General features: G+C 30.6%; 1 pseudogene; it reads right to left on the minus strand.

Moving 5' to 3' along the window:
- Positions 1-5641: 5641 nt before the first annotated feature.
- The window catches only part of LOC107006191, a 6675-nt pseudogene continuing 706 nt past the window's right edge, over positions 5642-11610 (minus strand).

An 11610-nucleotide genomic window follows, 5' to 3' on the forward strand; every position in this document is an offset into this window, starting at 1 on the left:
AAAATGCTTTAGAAAGTTGCTTCTATTGATCCTCGTAAGTTACTCTGTAATTAAGCTACTTAGGGAAGCCACTCATACACTATTTTATAATTAAGTTGCTTTAGAAAGTTTCTTATAATGTTCATCGTAGGTAGTTACTTTAGGAAGCTACTTGTTGATTACTCTATAATTAAGTTACTGTAAGAAGTTTCTTATAAAAGTAATCCTAAGTTACTTTGTTATTAAGCTATTTGCAGGTTTCTATGTCATTAAATTGTTTTAGTAACTTATAATGTTAATTATAGGTTACTCTATAATCAAGCTATTGACAAAGGACTCTGTAATTAAATTGCTTATAATGTTGGTGTATATTACTCTGTAATTAAGTTGCATAGCTACTAGTAGGATTCTTCAAGAATTTTTTGGAAAATTTGTTCCCTTATTTGGAAGAGTTTCGAATTTCGTTGAGAAACTATCTGACTCAACTCCACCAGATAATAAAGATTTTTATTAAGTATATAAATCATAGATAGGTATATAGAGAGACTGATATATTACTTTACTTCAAATGGATATACAAAATGAATGGTTGAATTTTTATTCATGGAAAATGAAATTCTTTGCAAGTTGCTTGCAAGCTATGAAGCTACTTCCAAAACTACTTACTCTATAAGCTACTAAGCTTCTCCCAAAAGTTGGTGTAGAGCTACTGTTGTATAAACTACTTTGGGAAGCTACTTATAAGTTATTGTTATTGAGGAGTTTCAATGGTTGTCGTAAAAAAAATATAATTATGAGGCTAGTAGGATAAGAACACATCACCTCAAGAATTTTTTTCACAACACCTTAACTACTTGACTAAACCTTTAACTTGGATCAAGGGGTGTCAATACTTATATACAGGGGTGGACCTAGATGGATCCTAAGGGGTTCACCCAAAATCCCTCATCAAAAAATTATACTATTTATATAACGTCAAATTATGATTTTATGTGTATATATACATTAAAATGAACCTTTTGAATATAATTGATAGGCTAGGCTTCGCGGATAAGTTGTTCAATAATTGCCCCAATTTCATGTGTTCAAATCCAATTAGCAACATTTTCCTCTCTTTTTCATTATTTTTTCCTTTTATTCCTTTTCTTCTTTTTAATTTGTTTTTGTTAAAATTTATTACACATCCCTTTTATTTTATTTTTTATTCTTTTTATCTCTATTAATCATTTTGATTCAACATAAATTTTTTTCATATACTAACTTGAATAACTCTTTTAAAAAATGATGAATTATATTTAATATTTTTAAAAAAAATGATAAATTAGATGTAATTGAATGAAGAAACTTGAATAACGTTGATATCCTATTAATATTATTAATTTAATAGAATTCATGAAATATTTTCTATATTTTTAGTTCTATTTTAGAGAGATGGAAATTTAACTTATTTAATTTATTCATTATTTGTTTATTTTACATATTGTTGACTAACCTAGTAATAATTAAACTATTTAAACTAAAAGATTTGTTGATTCTCTATATTTATCTTCTGAAAATGCAATATAATATTATTAAGTCTATTCTTACAAGTTTTAGAAAATCTGAACTCTTTTCATAGTAATAAGTTATTGAATGAATACAAATTTAAAATTTTTGAAAAAATTGAAAAATAAAGTAAAACATAACAAAATAAAAGTATAAACGCAGAAGAAATTTTAAGAATGCTCGATTGAACATGATAAAAGTAGAAAGAAATCTTTAACACGGTATAACAAAGTAGGTTAAATTTAGCATGCTATATTAAATGTCTTTCTTCCATGTCTCGCTCCTTTTTTCATCATTAAATTTTCACATTTTTAGGAATTAATTTATGTAATACAGTCGATCAACTAAAGTTCTTATCAAAGTACCTTTGTCCTCAATATCTTTGATTAGTTTATTCTTTATTTTTATGAACCAATGAAATTCTATCGTTCTTGTACCAAGAGCATGCTGAAGGGCTAATACTACGGGCACCGCGCACTTGCATTACCACATGAAATTCCTATTTATACGTTGAATCCTGAGCAAAAAATTTGGATCCACCACTGCTTTTATATATATATATATATATACACACACACACAGTAACTTTCCAGCAAAGGAGTGTCACTTGACACCCTTTGGTAAGGGTGGATCTTCCCCTACATAACACTTCCCTTTGGATGTTCAATAATAAATAGCGTGCTTATTTAAAATCTAAATATAAAAAAATTAGTAAATATTCAAGTGAAGAAAAAAAAGAGCACATATAACTAATAATATGCATTATTTGATTAAAAATCATACCATAAAAAACTCAACAGAAAAAATGTTGATAATCCCTAGCCACCTGATGTCCCTAACGGTCAATTTTTTCTCTTGTCCGCCATAAGTTTTGTAGGCTAAGTTATTCGGTATAAGTTATCATGTAGTCATGTCTAATTCGATAGACATAGATTTAGAATATTTTTTGCCTCACTCGATATAAGTTTGTAGGAATAGTTGTCCCTTCTTTTCTATCTTCTCATTACTCCAAAACCCTGGGCGGACAGGATAGAAATAACGATTACTGGTCACTTTTTTTTAAAAGTATTTAATTTCATAGAGTTTCAGATTCCACGTATGAGTGAAACTTTGAGATTTCATGATAACGACTATGTTTATTGGTTATATGAGTTGGAATATGGTTAGTTGTTGGTACATCCCTTTTTGCCCACTACCTAACAATCACAAGCAAATTGATGCAGTAAAAATAGCGTTCATTGATCACTTTTTGGTCATGATTTTTTAAATAATAATTGGGAATTAATGTTAAAATTTCAAATTTCACACGTGAAACTCCATGATAAATCCTGGAGTTGCACTTTTAGTTGGAATTCGACAATCTATGTCATCGACCATACTTGTAAATTTTGCCCACGGATGCAAGTCATGCATTGATTTCGACTGGACTACGTAGTCGACATCGTTTTTTGTTGCATCATATAAAATCCTCTTTCTCGAGTGATAATTGTTCGTTGACAAAACGTCTTGATGCATGCATCTAATTTATTGTGTAACAATGAGCGCGCAAACATAAGGTGTGTATGTTGTTACACACTTTTGAAATCTTATTCGACCATATTTAAGTATTAGGGCTTAAAGTACGCATACATGTCACAACAATACTAGAATGCATAGTCATATGTAACACATACATACTTAAAATCTTAAATTCACGTCTAACCAAAACCATGCCAATGTCCTTCTAGTGTATATATGTACATATTTTCTAAGTCTAGCTAGGCGAAAACTATAATTTGAGATTTGAGAGTGAAATAAAGCTAACTTAACCTCCGCACTTAGATGCACAAATAATCACCTTGTTGAATATCAAAAAATTACATTTGTAATCATATCAAATCAATTTAGTACTATTTTGATCCATTAAAATTGCACGTGAAATAGTACTTTTGCAATTGGAAAATAAAATGTATATTAATATGAATATTTGTGTGACAAGTGACAGATGATGCTATTAGGTTCTTTATGATCTAATTCGCTGAAGTTGTAGATGAAAATGGGTGGAAAAAGAAAGGAGGATGTACACGATAGTTTTCTTCCAAACGAATAGAGACCGATTCAAGATCTAAATATGATGATTCCAACTTTAATGATTTTTAACATTGAAACACAAGCCAAAAATTGAGGGTGAAAATCAACAGATAATCACAACTCTCCAACATTAACCGCAGACTATGTTAGGAAATGGTGGGTTGATTATACTTTTTTTTTTATAAAAAAAAACAAGGTTAAATATGTAGCTAACAAATTATAAGAAAACAAACTTTTTGTAGAAATAAATTTCACGGTATGAATGTCAATCACAAAAGTCACTATTTTATCAATTACACAACTTTAAAATGACTATTTGTGAATTTTAACCATAATTTATAGACAGTGTTAATAATGACTCATTAATTGATTCAACATATTTTATCCCCATATAAATTCAACTCACCTTATTCTTTGACACGGATGCGTGTAGTCAAGTTTTCTTGTTAGGAATACAATTTAATTTATTTAAAATTAAATGTATTAGAATCAACATTAAGTTCACTAATAACAAAGGATCAAAACGTACTATGACCCCTTAATTATAAAATTTGAGTGTATTTTTTTACATGTTTGATATTTGATAAAATTTACTTGAACAAAGAGATTATAAAAAATAACCTCTACCTTGTGAGGAGAAGGGTAAGGTGGTGTACACATTCCCTCTCCTATTCCTGCCATAGTTGTGAAACATAGATTAGATAACCCTGTTAAAATATTGAAAGGATTCAAAATATTAAGAAAAATAAATTAAAACTTACATTTAACATCTTGAATACCACTTTATATGTCCTATCCTTCAAACATTTGCTTTGTATAAGAAATCTTTCTAGCCTTTTAAACAATTTTACCAATAATCGACTGTTATAAGAAAAAAAGAGTAAATTTTTATATGTTTTTGGAACATTTCTAGAGAAATTAACTGATTTGACTTTATCATATATCTCAAAAATTGTAAATATATAATTAATGATTAAAAATATCTTGATATCTAATTATTTTAATCTTTTACATAATTTAACATATTATATATTTGATGATATAATTGTCTTGTTAAACTGAGTCATGTTTTTATGTAGCGATTAAACATCAGCTTCTTTTTATTTATACATGAAAATATAGAATCCGATAATTTTATGGTTATCATAACTCATTGTGTAAAAAAATTTATGTGAATGTTTTTTTATAACAAATATTAGTTATAAATGAGTTAAAATCGTTAAAAAAATGTACAACGCAGCAACATAGATAATATTTTTTAAAGACAATCGATTTCTTTGAGGTCAAATGTTCACCTCTTTTCATTATTATTACTTAGTTATTATAAGAAAAATTTATAGAAGGATAAAAATATGTTTGGAAGTACAACAAAATAATATTATTGACCCTTATAGAAATTCATTCTTCATTAAACTGTGGAACACCTTTCCGAGTGCTTCATCAATGCAACTTTACGACTTTTTCTAGAATAGTTATGTATGATTGTTACATTATGAAAGTATACATAGATTAAAATATTGGATTCTAGATTCATAAAGAAACATTCTCGAACATTAAAAAATTAAAAATGAGGCTAAACATAGATAATTCAAACGCCCAACAATAACTTGGGACATGAAGGACAACAAATCTATGTTAATAGACATATCTTTTGTAGCATAATATAGTACTTTTATTTAGAGTAGATTTTGTTTCGTCTTCTTCAAATTAAGCTTGACAAAAATAGTCATAACTTACGTCAAAAATATTTAGAATAGTTGAATGATAAAGGGAAAAACATTAATAGGATGAAGATCTTTGTCATAGTGAGATTATATACACACCAAACAAAAAATAATCAATACAATTGTAAGGAGACAACAAAAGGTCAAGAAAAACACATCAAAGGGAGTTAACTATGAGATATCCAATGATCTTTCATCAAAAGGTGCATTCGATAATGTCTGTCTAGCAGACTCCCTGCTAACCCTAGTGAACATTCAAATATCTGTCCGACATTCATTCGTGAAGGTACTCCTAATGGGTTAAAGACCATATCAACGGATCTTCAGGCTGCCTGTCTTTTTGTAGTTGGATCTCCAAGTTTTTGGAATGCTCCAAATTCGACTTGAGCATCTAAATCTGGGTCAATACCAGAAAAAACATCTCTGAACAAGGTTCTAGCACCATGCCAAATGTGTCCGAAGAAGAAGAGCAAGCAAATGAAGCATGCCCAAAAGTAAACCATGGCTAGAAGTAGATAAACAGGAATTAATTCTAACTCCCACATGATGAAAAAAAGTAAAAGGTCCCGTGACGAAAATGATCCAATTTGGCCACTGCACATTGCCAACATACTTTTCTAACCAGAAAAGTTCCTATACCTAAAGAAATTGAATAATATTTCAATCAACTTTCAATCCTTAAAGTACTCATAATATCCACTGATAAAATTTAGTAATAATAGACGACAAAATAAAAACAAAAAAACATGGGCATGCAAAGTTAATAACTCTGAGAGGATTTTCTGAAGAACACAAAATCACATCCTTGTTTGTGAAGGAATAACATTGTTGATAAAGAAATTTGAGATTTGTAAGGAATTTTTTAATGTGTCTTCAACAATTTCAGTAGAGAAAACTTGCTTGAATATTAAATTCACATTTGTTATTTGATCTGTACTATCAAATATTAATAACAATAACTTTTCATAAACATAAAAAACAAAGTTTAAAGCGTGTATTCAGAAATAACAATTAATAATATAATAATAAACTAATGATTGTAAAAAACATATCAGGATATGCAACAATAGAATGAAACAGAATGAAAAAATTGAGCCCAATGAATGCACAATGTAGTCCTCTTTTTATAGACAGAAAAGGGTAGTGTACAAATATGACTATTGTGTCTTATTGGAAAGGTCACAACTCTTTGGAAAAGTTATAACCCTTTGGAAACGTCACAACATTTCATAAAATTCGCAACTCTTCATAAAGTCACAACTTTTCATAAATGTCACAATTTTTCACGAAAATTTTTACAACTTTTCATGAAAGAGAAAGACTAGTTTTGAAAATAAAATAAATTTAAACAGAATCATGGCTTGTGATGGCGCCACGTAGGCGGACCTAGGGTTCTCTTTTTATATATATATTCAAAGAAATAAACATTATGCTTTGCAGTGAGTAAACGTGAACAAGAAAGTACGCGCACATGCAATCTAGTTCATATACTTTCTTGTTTGTGTTTGCTCCATAAAGATCACTAGCACGCACATGAGATCCGCTTGATTACTCAATGAAGTCATCTAACAACATCAAAAATATAATACAAAAAAACAACCATCTGTTTCAAAAAACTAAAACAAAACAATAGCCATCAAAGCAAAAAAAAGATTCAACTTTAATACATAATACAACTTATAAGCCAAGTGTACATACAATTACACGTTATATACTTGCATACATATCTTCACAAACCAGCCATGTTGTCTGAATGAGGCAGAGATGAGAATGTTGTGCTAGATGTATGAGTAAACTAGGAGAAATGTAAGACTTAATAATGAGGATATATGAGACAAGTTAGAGGTGACTTCTATTGACGACAAGATGCAAAAATCGAGGTTGAGATGGTTTTGGTCCAATATACAATTACTATCTAGATAATTTCATTCCGTCTTTCCATAGACTAATTTTTCTTGAGTATGTGAGTTAGATCTTCCTAAAGGTAGAAAGTTCGACTTCAAAAGTACTTTGTTTACCAACATCATTTGACATTGGCCACAAGATGCTGCTCACCACACACTACCTTCAATAGTCAAATGGGCAGATGGTATGCATAATTGAAGATACATATCAACTATAGCTAAGAGGAATCACCAAAACTGAGACATCAAACTACTCAACCTGTTTGGATAAACATTTAGCTTCGAGCTTATGAGCCAACAACCATATGCCAAAATTTCTAACTTATGACTTATGGGTTGTTTTTAGCATTCTAGCTTAAATAAAGTTCTTATAAGCACTTCCATAAATCTATTCAAACACTCTGCAAGTAATTAAAAAATACTTTGGCTTAAAAACACTTAAATAAGCCAAATCCAAACAGCCTCTATAATTGGTTCAGATTTAGGCAGCTTTAGGAAGCCAAAACACTCAGGATTTGTATCCTAGCAAGCCCCATAGATCTTTAACAAGGACACACCATAATTGAAAGGAAGTGAAAAAGCTCAAGAATCTACCTTATGAAGAAGTAACCTGATAAGTTATATGAGTCTGAGTATTAGACATCTAGGAAACCAATCTTACAAAAGATACATTAAAGAACTCCAAAGTTGGATTCTAGTTAATTCATAGTTTACGAAAATAGAATATCTAACTCTTGGCCCACAATGGTAAAAGCGGAAAAAGACTACAGTCCTCCCAATCTTCTAGATGTTGACTCCTTGCTAGCGCTCCCATATCTATTCAACTCTGAGCAAAATAACACCTGAATTCAACACCTACAAAATACTTAGGAAAATCTACCTGCCATAGGGTGGTAGCGGCTGCTGCCGCCATAGCCTGTCCTACTTCCATATAGACCTTCTGGTCCACCATAACAAATGTTAGGCCCAGATTCATAACTTGCACCAGAGCCATCCCCAACATTACCCCCATAACCACCTCCACGGACATATGCGCCCATTAGTCCACCACCACCATATCCGCTAGCACCTCCAGTATCATAGCCACTGCGGTTAGAGCCATAGCGAGTAGGATAACCCAGTGACGGATCTCCTCAATAGCTACCAAAATCTCTGTATATAACACAAAAGTAACACCACCATATCCATAGTCACCAAACCTACCACTTGTACCTCCAGAAGACCTATAAGAAGCACGGCCAAAACCCCAACCACTGCCAAAATTGTTATAGGAATTTCCAAAGCCTCCATCATAACAATCATTATATGTACGCCCCCTAGATTCATTACCATATGAATGACCAGATGTTGGGCATGATGGCTTTTTTGGTTCTAACTTCTTGAACTCAACCTACAATAAAAAAGCATGTTAACCTAGAAGAATACATGTGCAATAGCCTAACACAACTGAGCCTGGAAAGAAGCATACTAAACTAATCCTACATATTTTAAACCACGACACGTGAGATACATTGTACAAAAAGTTGAACAAATAATACTGAAAATTTTAGCATAAAAACAAAGAAAAATCATGACCATTCACTATTTCAAAGACAACTTGGACAACCGTTAGATAAAACTCACCTGGTTACCCAACATATCAATCATAGTTCCTTTGCACAATAAATTATCAACTACTTGTTCCTCATCAAACTCAATGAATATAAAGCCTCGAGACCACTTATACACATGGTCCCGTATAATATCGCAATCGCCCACCATCCCATACTTGGAGAAGAAACCCTTGAATTAATCTAACCACGAAGAAAAGAATAACAATTAAATACATGAGAATCTGATAAAATATGGAAAAAAACTATAGTATAAAACACATGGTATTTGTAACATTTCTTGAAAAAAACATGTGATGCTTCACCGTCATCCATAGGAGTAGGAATGCCGCCAACAAAAATCCTTTTTTTTTCTGAAATCCTTTGATTCAGCTGACCCTTTAGGAATGGTCTTCTTGATCTCAACCTGAGCAAATGTAATCTAGTAAGTCTTAAAGCCAAAATGCATGCCACTTTACAACATTTTTTTTTACTAAAAAAGGATGCTTGGACTTGGTTAATATGGTTTCACTAGAACCTCACAACACCATGTATACTATGACCTTTAGTTAACAATATACATTACCCACAATATGGGTTCTGCTAGAAATCTCACAATACCAGGAGTACTGTGAAAAAAGTTACAAATATACGATACCAACCAAACTCATTATCTCAAAAGAAAATTATGAGTTAATATAAATTGATGGGTCGTTAGAAACAACCACAAAAAGAAAATTTTCTCATGACAAACATACATAAAATTTATACCTGTTCCTTTCTCCAACCCTTTGATAATAGTCAAATATATAATTAATATATACATTGAAAGTGTAGCTAACCACTCACTTCTTTGTCATTGATGTTATGAGTTTCAGCAAAAACAATGTCAAAGACAGAGGAATCAACATAAGTAATGAACCCAAAACCTCTAGGTATACTAGTACGTCTGTTCTTTATAATCACCGAGTCTCTTATCTCACCATACTTCTCAAAGTACTTCACAAATTGCTCTACAAACCAAATTCGAAGAACAATTAGTATCTTTAGAATGTCCAACCAGCAAGGACTAATAAATGAAAAAACACAAACCTCATCCATAATGACAAATTAACAATATACAAACATGTAGTAGAGTTTAAAAAGTAATCTAAAGTTGTCTCTTTCTCAAGACCTGCGATGAAGATTTTTCTATTTCACAGAGAGAACAAAAACCCAAAATTAATACACATCACAATCGCAATCGCAATCACAATCACAATCACAATCACAAAGAAAATAACTTTTTCAAGAGAAGAACAAGAAAACACCTAGAGAACACAAACTGGGCAAAATCTTTTGCAAAAAGGTGAACTTGGTCTAGAAAAATAGTGCTTTCTTCGTACTTTTGAAGCCAAGCATTGAAATTATAAGTGTTTCAGTTTTTTTTTCTTCTAAAAACTCATCTTCCGTTTGTAGAAGGTGAAAAATATTTGCATAGTTCTAGTTATTTTATGAAGATTTGAGTGAGAAAAAACATAATCTATTTCAAAAATATATATTAGAAAAATAGAATATCTTCCCCAAGTCTAACTTCTAAAAACAACACTTTGCAGAAAGAGAATCCCCAAAAAAGCTTTGAAAATCAAATTCTGGACAAAACCAACAACTACACTAAATTCGATGAAGTGAAAATATGCTCAAAAACAAATATCGCGAGTAAAAAAAAGCCATAGACTATAAAATTTGTGCATATATATTTGCAGAAAAGGTGACTTTGTTTTACGAAAATCATATTTTTTTATTAAATGAAATGTTGAAATTGAAGAAGTTCTTAGGAGCTTCTTTTTCATCTAAAAAAATCTTCTTCTATTCTCAAAACACTCACAAATCTTTTCGGTTACAAACTTACTGGGTAAACAGTTTGTAGAAGATATAGTTGGTTAGTTTCTAGTTATTTTACAAATGATTGTGACATAATTTGTGATTTAAAATAATATCTTTAGAACAAAATATATTGAAAAAAGAAACATCCCGAAATCTCAACTTGTAAAAACTACAAAAACAAATGCTTCAAAAGTCTAAAATTACTTATAATTCAATAAACATCAAAGATATGCTCATAAATCCTCTCAATTACAAACCTTTTGGGAAAATATAGTTTGTAGAAGCTATATTTTGTTAGTTCTAGTTATATGAAGGTTTGTAAGAAAAATAAAATCTTTCTGAAAAAAATATTCGAAAAAGAAACACCTCTAAATCCCTACTTCCAAAAACAACAAAAAAATGCTTCAATTATTAGAAAAACACAAACCCTATATCCCAACATCTAAAAACAATAACAAAAAAAAAGTTTAAGTGGCTGGAGAAATACATAGACCTAAATCTCAACTTCTAAAAACAAAAAAAAAAAATGCTTCAATTATTGGAAATACACCTACCCCTATTCCCAACATTTTGAAACAACAACAAAAAAGTGAGTCAATGGATGGAACTTACCCGGAATCCCAACTTCTACAAACATAAACAAAATAAAATGCTTCAATGGTTGAAAAAGCACATAGAACTAAATCCAAACTTCTAAAAACAGAAAAAAATGCTTCAATTGCTACAGAAACAGCCTTCCCCCAAGACCAAACTTCTAAATATAGAAGAAAAAAATATTTTAATTAATGTAAGAACAGATAACCCTAATCCCAACTTCTAAAAATGAAAAAAAAGATGCTTCAATGGATGGAAAATACATAGACCTAAATCCCAACTTCTAAAATCAATAAAAAAATACTTCAATTACTGGACCCCCCACCCCACGCCCACCCC

Source organism: Solanum pennellii, chromosome 12, assembly GCF_001406875.1.
Source record: "Solanum pennellii chromosome 12, SPENNV200".
NCBI classification, from domain to species: domain Eukaryota; kingdom Viridiplantae; phylum Streptophyta; class Magnoliopsida; order Solanales; family Solanaceae; genus Solanum; species Solanum pennellii.